We start from the raw sequence: 10,689 nt of genomic DNA on the forward strand, positions 1-10,689 counted from the left end.
TCTACTACCGGTGGCGGTGCTTTTTCAGCCCACTTTTCTGCCACCGTCTTGCCCTTTTGGGCTGCTGTAGCCTTTCTCTTTACAGGCATTTCTAAAATACACAACACACGATTAAGGAACAAGAATTTCTTATATCATAGCTCTATCGCACGATTCTTATGAAGAAAGAAGGTCATTTATTCCTAAAATGTCCGCAGCTTCTCGTTTATAAGTGTGGCGCGCAACACACCCATAACCAAGACTCTACTAGACACGAATCGTACACACACCCTAGGACTGAACTGCTCCAATACCACTTTTCTCACGACCCGTCTAGAGGGCCGCGACGAGCACCTGGTGCTAGCCCACCCGGGCACCCCTTGGCCTACACTTTACATACGTCTAGGTGAGCCACATAATTAAACACATAATCCTATTCATTCATCATGCTAGTCCTATTGGACAACAATGCCTTTATATCATCATTGGCATCTATGCCACATCAATGTACATGAGCCGACAAGGCTATCAAAATGATATACAAAATATAGGCCGACAGGGCCAGACATATCTAACCATATACACATGTCTACGAGCCTCTAAGAAGAGTATAACATATCACATAAGTGGGACAGGACCCCGCTATACCCATAATTATGTACACAAAAGAATTAGTACCCAAAAGTTATGGCTCCGAATGAAATGGAGCTCTGCTACGCCGTCTCTGAGAATATAGCTATGGATAGAGCCTGTCTCCCTATGCACCTGCGGGCATGATGCAGCGTCCACAAACAAAAGGATATCAGTACGAAGAATGTACTGAGCATGTAAAGCATGATCAATATCGATATAGAAGCATAATAAGCAACATGAGAAATAACACAAGATAGGAGTTGGTGATATCATCTTCATAGGCACTTACTCGCCTTTCATAGGACTTTCTATTTGTAATCGTAATTGTGTGCTTACATCCAAATCGTCTCCGTTCCGTATTAGTACTCGTATTCGTATACATACCCTCATTCATATTCATATCGCATCATATTCGTATTCATACTCGCATCCACATCATATACATAATCACATCATATACATAATCATATCATATACATAGCATAGCCGACCATGCAGGTTCGGTGTTTCATACATACTTGGCCAACGAAGGCTCAAGGTTGCTCATAGCTGGCCCTACCAAGGCTTCAGGGTTACATCTACCTGGCCCTACCAAGGCGTCAGGGTTATCCGTACCATCTGCAGAGGTGTGCGCGCGTTACGTAATCATATACATACTTATTTACATATCTTACCCCGCCTCATAAGCTCGGGGTTTCATAATAGTCATGCGTAGGCACCTATACATTATAGCTCATAAGCATCTTTACTAATTACATCATTATCAGAATCGTCATCAACATCATTTTTACTATTATCATCATTCATCACATTTATCTTTATAGGCTTACTCGTCATACGATGGATTTAGTGAAATCGTGGCGTATCAAGAATCGTGAGCTTACTAGCTCGGAAGATCAAATCATTTGAAGGATATCATAGTCTCGTAGAAGATTTAGATATTTGGCCAAAGAATCATGCCTTATGAAAGAAGGGTTAGCCTTACATACCTTTTCCGTTCAACTATTCTACACTTGCGCTTTCTCCTCCAATGCTAGCGTTTCTACCTTCACTAAAGTCATACTATCATTAGAATCGATAGCTAGCATATATGACTAAAGCTAGAGAAAATCGGACAGCATCTCCTTTATTTATACGACATTCCTCCATAACATATATCAACTCCCAAACGTCAATAATACATTCACAATACCATAACAATAGTAATTATTCATCCACATTATCCACATTTCTTAATTCATCTTCAATCACCCATATCCATGGCTATAACACACAACTATGTCCATTCGCGTACATTGCTCATCTCATGTTCTCAACATCATTTATAACACATTTACATCACAAAACATCAAGAATCATAACTCAATTCAAACTATTTCCCAAAATGACACTTTTCCACGTTCATGACCCATTTTTTTATACCCTTCTACAATCCAAGTATTTCGACTCTCAAATACATTAAACAACATAGAAATACCATGAATCTTACCTTAGATGTCGTAGGAACAAGCCTTGGTTGATAATACTCCACTTAAGTAAAAACCCTAGTTCATCTCCAATGAGATTTCTTGACTTGAATGATCTCCAATGGGTTTCCTTACACTTGATTCACTCGGTTTATGTTGTTGATCACTAATAATCCTTGAATTTGTGTGAAATAAATGTAAAGAGATGTTTTAGAGAGAAGGGGTGAAATGTGGAAATGAAATAATAAACTTGGTCCCCTTTTTAATAACCCAAAAATCTGATCTGAAGTGAACAGTCGTCGAAAGTGCACAGTGGTCGTAAACCCAGTTTACGGGTTGTATTCTAGTTTATGGTCCGCATTCTGGGGGCGTATTTAAGCATAACAGAACCAGAAAGTATGCTGGGGATCATGGCGATTTACGATCGCAGTTTACGAGCCGTATTCCAATTTACGGTCCGTATTCCAAGTCGTATTTAACCATTTGAACATTTGACAGAAAGTTGAAGCTTTGGAAGTTGAAATACAACATGGCAGTTTACGGGCAGTATACCACTTTACGGTCCGTATTTCATTTTACGTCCAACTGGCCAAAGTGGAAGTCTGCAGCTTTCCACATTTTCAGAAGCTATAGTTAGTCATCATGGAGCATAACCTATCTCTTATTGCAATCGCCTTTGGAATCTTACTTAGGGTCATCAATGTCATTTCATACTCGTGGAAATATCGTATACTCGTACTCCTCACTAGTGCATTCACTTGCGTACCAACAGAAAAAGTTTCAAGGTGTAACAAAACAAGCCTTGAATAGAAATACTCTTCTAGAACCTAAACCCTATTTCACTTCTCTTGGGATTTCTTGGCTTGGATGACTTTAATGGGTTTCACACTCTTGATTCTTGTTGGTTTGATGAAGTTGATCATCAATTTCCTTTGGATTCTTGTGGATGAAGAGTGGAGAGAATATTCTAGAGGTTTCTTGACTTGTGGAGTGAAAATGAAATGAAAATGAAATGAGAGAGATGTCCCTTATATTAATTCACAATCAGTAATGACCAGAACATACGGACCAACATACGGTCCGTATATTTTTCACTGACCGTATGTCTGGACTTTATGTTTGGTCCAGTGAAGTGTTCCATTCTGGGCTGAACCTACGGCTGGACATACGGTCAGTGTATTTTATATGGCCAGTATGTCTGGCTGTATAATGTCCAGCTATCCGAGACTTGTTCTCGTCGACTCATTTGATCTTCGATCCTTATGGAACCTTCTCGACACTTGTTTAACACCTCAATACCAATCTGTGGGACGTTATTACTCTTCTCTAAGACGTCATTACGCCATCATTAACTCGTCGCCTAAAATTCCTACCCCGACACATAACATATCCTTTACTTTCTTTGTCAAACTTCTTCCTTTTGGTCAAATGTCTTTGAATCTCGATTTGGATCATGAAATGCTATCTCGTACTTATCAAATCATCGTATACGTCGTGCTATTCCCTAGCCTATTCACTGTACATTAATGGGGAATTTTCCAAGGTGTAACATTCTCCCCCCCCCCCCCCCCCCTTTTGGAACATTCGTCCTCGAATGTTAAACACTCGGGAATCCTACGAAAATTTCGCCAGAGTTTCCCCTGTAATATAACACTATCAACCTGTCACAACAACCCATAATATCGTTGCCTCACAGGGCTACAACACAATATCAACATATCTATGGCCACACACGACCAAAAGCATAAAAAGTAAGCGTACATACCTCATAGTGTTATTGTTTCATCTCGAATCTCTTCTGAGGATTGAAATAAGTGCGGATAGGTGGATTTTATCTTCTCTTCCGCTTCCCAAGTCATTTCTTCCCGGTTGTTGTTCCGCCACAAGACTTTGACTGAAGCTACTTCCTTATTTCGAAATCTTCGCACGCTCCTGTGTAGGATGGCAATAGGCACTTCTTCATATGCTAGCTTTTCTGTCACTTGGACATCATCAATCGGAACAATCCTCGTAGGATCTCTAATACACTTACGGAGCATTGAGACATGAAATACTGTGTGGACTGATTCTAGCTCTAAAGGCAAGTCCAATTCATAGGCTACACGACCCACCTTGCGGATAATTTTATAGGGTCCAATGTATCTAGGACTTAACTTCCCTTTCTTGCCAAATCTCATTACCCCTTTCATTGGCGACACTTTCAAAATTACCCAATCATCAACTTGAAATTCCAAGTCTCGTCGTCGATTGTCTGCATAAGACTTTTGGCAACTTTGGGCCGTCAACAATCGATCTCGGATCACCTTGATTTTTTCTACCGCTTGCTGAATCAATTCAGGGCCCATTAGTTGTACTTCTCCTATTTCAAACCATCCAATTGGAGATTTGCACTTCCTTCCATATAATGCTTCATACGGAGCCATTTGGATACTGGAATGATAACTATTGTTGTATGCAAATTTGATTACAGGCAAATGATCATCCCAGCTACCACTAAAATCTAATATACATGCCCGCATCATATCTTCCAAAGTCTGAATAGTACGTTTGGCCTGTCCATCGGTTTGCGGATGAAATACCGTGCTAAGATTCACTTGGGTACCTAGACCTTCTTGGAAGGACTTCCAGAACTTGGCTGTAAACTGTGCTCCTCTATCTGTGATAATGGATAGTGGAATACCATGAAGTCACACAATTTCTTTGAGATACAGCCTCACATAATCTTCTGCCGAGTATGTGGTTCTAACCGGAAGAAAATGGGCTGATTTCGTGAGTCTGTCCACGATCACCCATATAGAATCATACTTGCCTCGGGATTTGGGTAACCCTACAATAAAATCCATGTTGATCACTTCCCATTTCCAAGTAGGGATTTCTATTGCTTTCAATAATCCTCCTGGCTTTTGATGTTCGATCTTTACTTGTTGACAATTTGGACATTGAGCTACAAATTCTGCTATGTCTCTTTTCATGCCATCCCACCAATATATCAATTTGAGATCGTGATACATCTTGGTTGTACCTGGGTGAATAGAATACCGAGAATAATGGGCTTCTTCTAGAATCCGTCGGCGCAATTCTGCGACATTTGGCACATATAGCCTGCCTCGGTATCTAAGAATTCCATCTATGGAAACTTCAAATGGAGACTTATCTTTCCCATGAGACGTGTCTCTGTAATGGCACAAATAAGGATCTTCATACTGATTCTCTTTCACTTCTATATTCAGAGATGAAACTGTGGGATCATAAATGCCAATCCCTGCACTGCCCAAATCAATTACACGTACTCCAAGATGAGCTAATTGATGGAGCTCGTGAACCATCTCTTTCTTTCCTTGAGGAACTTCGCATAAGCTGCCCATTGATCGGCGGCTAAGCGCGTCGGCTACTACATTTGCTTTCCGGGGTGGTACAAAATGTTCATATCATAATCTTTGAACAATTCTAACCACCGCCTCTGCCGCAGATTTAACTCCTTCTGCTTGAAGATGTACTGAAGACTCTTGTGATCTGTATAAATATTGACATGCACTCCATACAGGTAATGTCTCCACATTTTTAGTGCATGAATAATCGCAGCCAATTCGAGATCATGAGTTGGATAGTTATTTTCATATTTCCGCATCTGTCTCGAAGCATAAGTAATGACTCTACCGTGCTGCATTAACACACATCCTAACCCGACGCCGGAAGCATCACAGTATACCACATAACCATCTGACCCTTCTGGAAGTGTTAAGACAGGAGTTGAAGTTAATCTATCTTTCAATTCTTGGAAGCTGCATTCACAAGCATCACTCCATTGAAATTTAGCTGACTTTTGGGTTAGCTTCGTCAATGGTGCTGAAATAGAGAAAAATCCCTCTACGAATCTTCTATAATAACCTGCCAATCCCAGAAAACTACGGATTTCTGTAGGCGTCGTAGGCCTTGGCCAAGTCTTCACAGCTTCAGTTTTCTGAGTGTCGACTCGAATGTCATCATCTGAAATCACATGGCCCAGAAATGTTACAGAATTCAGCCAAAACTCGCACTTCAATAATTTTGCATACAGTTCTTGGGTTCGAAGGATTCCAAGAACGATACGTGAATGATCTACATGTTCTGATTCTGTGCGAGAGTACACCAAAATATTGTCAATGAATACTATCACAAATAAGTCCAAGAGTGGCCTGAACACATTATTCATCAAATTCATAAACACGGCCGGAGCATTAGTCAACCGAAATGACATCACCCAGAATTCATAGTGGCCATATCTCGTTCTGAAAGCTGTTTTAGGAATACCTGCCTCTCTAACTCTCACTTGATGATAACCCGACCTCAAGTCTATTTTTGAGAACCACTTGGCGCCCTGTAGTTGATCAAACAAGTCATCAATCCTTGGGAGAGGATATTTGTTCTTTGTTGTCACCTTATTCAATTGCCTATAATTGATGCACATTCGTAGGGAACCGTCTTTCTTTCTCACGAACAAGACCGGTGCTCCCCACGGTGAAGAACTGGGTCTAATAAACCCCTTTTCAAGCACATCTTTCAACTGCGCCTTTAGCTCTTTCAATTCTGCCGGAGCCATTCAATAAGGAGGAATAGAAATAGGCTTGGTGTCCGACAACACATCAATAGCAAAATCAATTTCTCTTTCTGGAGGAAGGCTTGGAAGTTCATCTGAGAATACATCCAAAAATTCATTCACTACTGCGAAAAATTGGAAAATTGGCGACTTTGCTTCGGTGTCATGTACTTGGACTAGATGATAAATATAGCCTTTAGATATCATCTTTCTTGCCTTAAGGTAGGAAATAAACCTACCTTTCGGAGATGCTGCATTACCCTTCCATTCAAGCACGGGCTCTCCCGGAATTGAAATCGAACTACTTTCATTCGGCAATCGACATTAGCATAACATAATACCAACCAATCCATACCCATAATTACATCAAAATCTAGCATTTCCAGCTCGATTAAATCAGCTTTGGTCTGGCGATCACAAATCACCAGTACATAATTTTTATACACTTGTCTAGCTATCACGGGATCACCAAACGGAGTAGATACCTCAAAAGGTTTGATTAGCTCAGGTTTCACCCCAATACGACCAACAACATATGGAGTAATATAAGAGAAATTAGAACCCGGATCTATCAATGCATATACATCGTGGGAGAATATGGACAATATACTTGTAACCACATCCGGGGAGGACTCGAGATCCTGTCGTCCAGCTAAAGCATATACATGGGGCTGAGTGGCACCTGAAGTAGATGCTCCCCCTCAGCCTCTACCTCGGCCTGCTGGAATCTGAGAAGTCTGCCCTACCGGGCGCACTGAAGAAGAACCGTCCGCCGATCCTGTGGGCTGAATCCTAACTTTACCACTCATCGATGGGTAATCTCTCATCATATGCCCAACCCGGCCACAGGCATAGCAAGCATCCGAACCCTGGCGACAACGTCCGGAATGTAATCTACCGCACTGGATGCATTGTGGTACCGGGGTCTCCTCTGGCTATAATCTCCCCCAAACTGAGAATCTGGGGCCCTCGAACTCTGATCCTGTCTTGAACGAAAGGAGCGATCAAATCTCCTACCCATAAATCGAGGAGGTGCACTGGTCACTGACTGGCTGGAATGTCTGGAATAAGTCTGCCTTGATCCCTCTCTATAATCACTGCCTGCTCCCATAGACCTGGCCCTCTTGCTTTGCCTTCTATCAATGTCACGATCACCTCTTTGTGGTTGTTGTCGTCCCTTTAAATTCTGGGCATGGGCTTGTATTCGGGAAATATCCATCCCTAAGCCACTCACATACTTGTGTACCCTATTTCCCATATTGGCCACCATAGTCGGGGCATATCTAGCCAATGAATTAAATTGAAGGCTATATTCCTGGGCACTCATGTTTCCTTGCTTAAGATTTAAAAATCTATCTGCTCTAGCTTGGTGGACCTCGGGTGGCAAATAGTGACGGATGAAAGCATCTACAAATTCTTGCCACACGGGAGGAGGCGCATTCTCTTCTCTCGATGCTATCCAATTATTATACCATAATACCGCCACATCTCGGAGTCTATAAGATGCGAACTCCACGGATTCAGTCTCGGAGGAATGAATAATCTTCAACGTCCTCAACATCTCATTAATGAAACCTTGCGGGTCTTCATCCGGCTTTGACCCGAAAAACTCCGGAGGATTTAGACTCATAAAGTCACGGGCTCGGGTACTAGCTGACCGATCACTTGGGCCCGCATTCTGCCGCTGTGCCTGGGAGGCAACCAACTATGTCAATAAGTGAATAGCTTCGGTCATTTGTTGACCCGAAGTAGCCGGTGGAGGGACTGGCGGTATAGGAGCTGGAGCTGAAGCCCCTTCTTGTTCTTCGATAATAGGTGGAGTAGAAGAAGCATTAGATGGAGCCTTATTATGTGATTCACCCTCATCTACATTCATTGGCAGCTCTCTTTCTGCCCGCCTTTTCATCGTAGTCTTGCCCTTCTGGGCGGCTTTAGCCTTTCCCTTTGGCGGCATTTCTGAAATCACAACACACTATTAGGGAGGACAAAATCTTATACACGGCTCTATCGCACGATCTCATAAGAAGAAAGATGGTCATTTTTCATAAATGCCCTGTAGCCTCTTGTTTATTAGTTTGGCGCGCATCACACCATAAACAAGACTCTACTAGACATAGCTCGTAGACACTTCCTAGGACTGAACTACTCTGATACCACTTTTGTCATGACCCGACTAGGGGCCATGATAGGTACCCAAGGCTAACCATCGAGCACCACTCGTTCTACTACTTATCATGCTCATTAAATGCTCTTTTATCAAATTCACACTCAAATTATAAGAAAAACATCTTTCATTTGAAAACTTAAATACTTTCATATACATATGCCTCTCGGCCATCAAAATAATGTATATACATAGTAGCAATCTCGCGAGACCATATAACCCACACTGCTTATCTACAAGCCTCTACTGGAGTGCTAGACATAAGGACCGGACAAGACCCCGTCATGCCCAAAATACATATACACAAAAGAATAGTCATAAGCACCTCCAGACAATGGAGTGCTCTCAAATCAGCTGCTAGCTCCTATGAGTCTGGATCAAGATCACCTCTCTGCCTACCTGTGGGCATGAACACAACGTCCAAAGAAAACAGAAGTCAGTACGAACATTGTACTGAGTATGAGAGGCATAAACAATAATGAAACATCAATGAAATGAGGAGCAATCTGTAAATGACTGTGAATCATAAAAGAAATAAATCATGCTGTCTTACTCACACTCATCATCATATCATATATGCATAAATGTATAAGTATAAGCTTCCCGTCCATGTAGGTACGGTGTAATAATAAGTAACCTGCGTCTAGGCCTCCCGCATCCGGGGTATAAGCTGCCCACTATAGTGGTGTGTGTCGGCCCGTCCATATAGGTACGGTGTAATATCATCAACATATACTCATCATAATATGCTCATCATAGTATGCTCATCTTAGTATGATCATCATAATATGCTCATCATAATACATGCATGAAGACTCAAGGACAACCATACTTTATCGGGGTGATGTAAGGTCGTGATCCCCCGATTTCATTATGGAGCATTCGCAAGCATTTTGCCTCACCTTGAAGGAAGTAGTATATAGGGTGAGTGTGTACAATGCATAACCACATCGACTTTATGGTACTCTGCCTCACCTTGAAGGGACAATACATAAGGTGAGTGTATACAATACATGATATACTTGACTTAATGGTATTCTGCCTCACCTCGAAGGGAATAATGTATGAGGTGAGTGTATGACATCATTAGCGCTATAGGAACGTCATATCATGAACTCTAGAGTCTTTAGGCTCATGCTTATCATCATCATCATTGGACTCATAACGTATCTCTTATCTCATATAGCTATTCATGATCATAGACTCTTTAACTTTCCGGTATATATATAGAGAATTCATGGAGAGGAATGAGAATCATACCATCGGATTCATGCCATAGAAAGAAAGGACTAGCCTCACATACCTTTTCGTCTAGCTACTCTATCGCCTGAACGTTCCTCTCCAATATGTACGCTTCTACCTTCAAGAGAATTCGCATTAACGTTAGTTAATCGACTATAAGAACGTGTTACTATTTCTAGGTAAAATTGGGCAGCATTTCCTTTGTTTATACTACTTTCCCCATATTCTATATCAAATCCCAAACGTTCATAACAACATTCATCATTTATTTACATTTACCACAATTCACCATTTCCCTTCAATTTCTCCCCAATTATGGTCATAGCTCATTATCGTGTTTTCTCAGATATGATACTTATTCCATGGTCTATAGGTCATTCATAACATGTTTACAATCACAACATACCAATATTCATAATTCAATCCAACTATTGTTCAACAATGACACTATTCACTCATTTATGACCCATTTTCTATACTCTTCTACAATCCAAGTGTTTCAACTTATCAATACTTCAAACATCATGAAAATACCATGAAACTTACCTTAGATAGTGTAGAAACAAGCCTTGAATGGAAATACTCTTCTAGCACCAAAACCCTATTTCACTTCTCTTGGGATTTCTTGG

The sequence above is a fragment of the Lycium barbarum genome, chromosome 7, assembly GCF_019175385.1.
Source record: "Lycium barbarum isolate Lr01 chromosome 7, ASM1917538v2, whole genome shotgun sequence".
Taxonomy (NCBI): Eukaryota; Viridiplantae; Streptophyta; class Magnoliopsida; order Solanales; family Solanaceae; genus Lycium; species Lycium barbarum.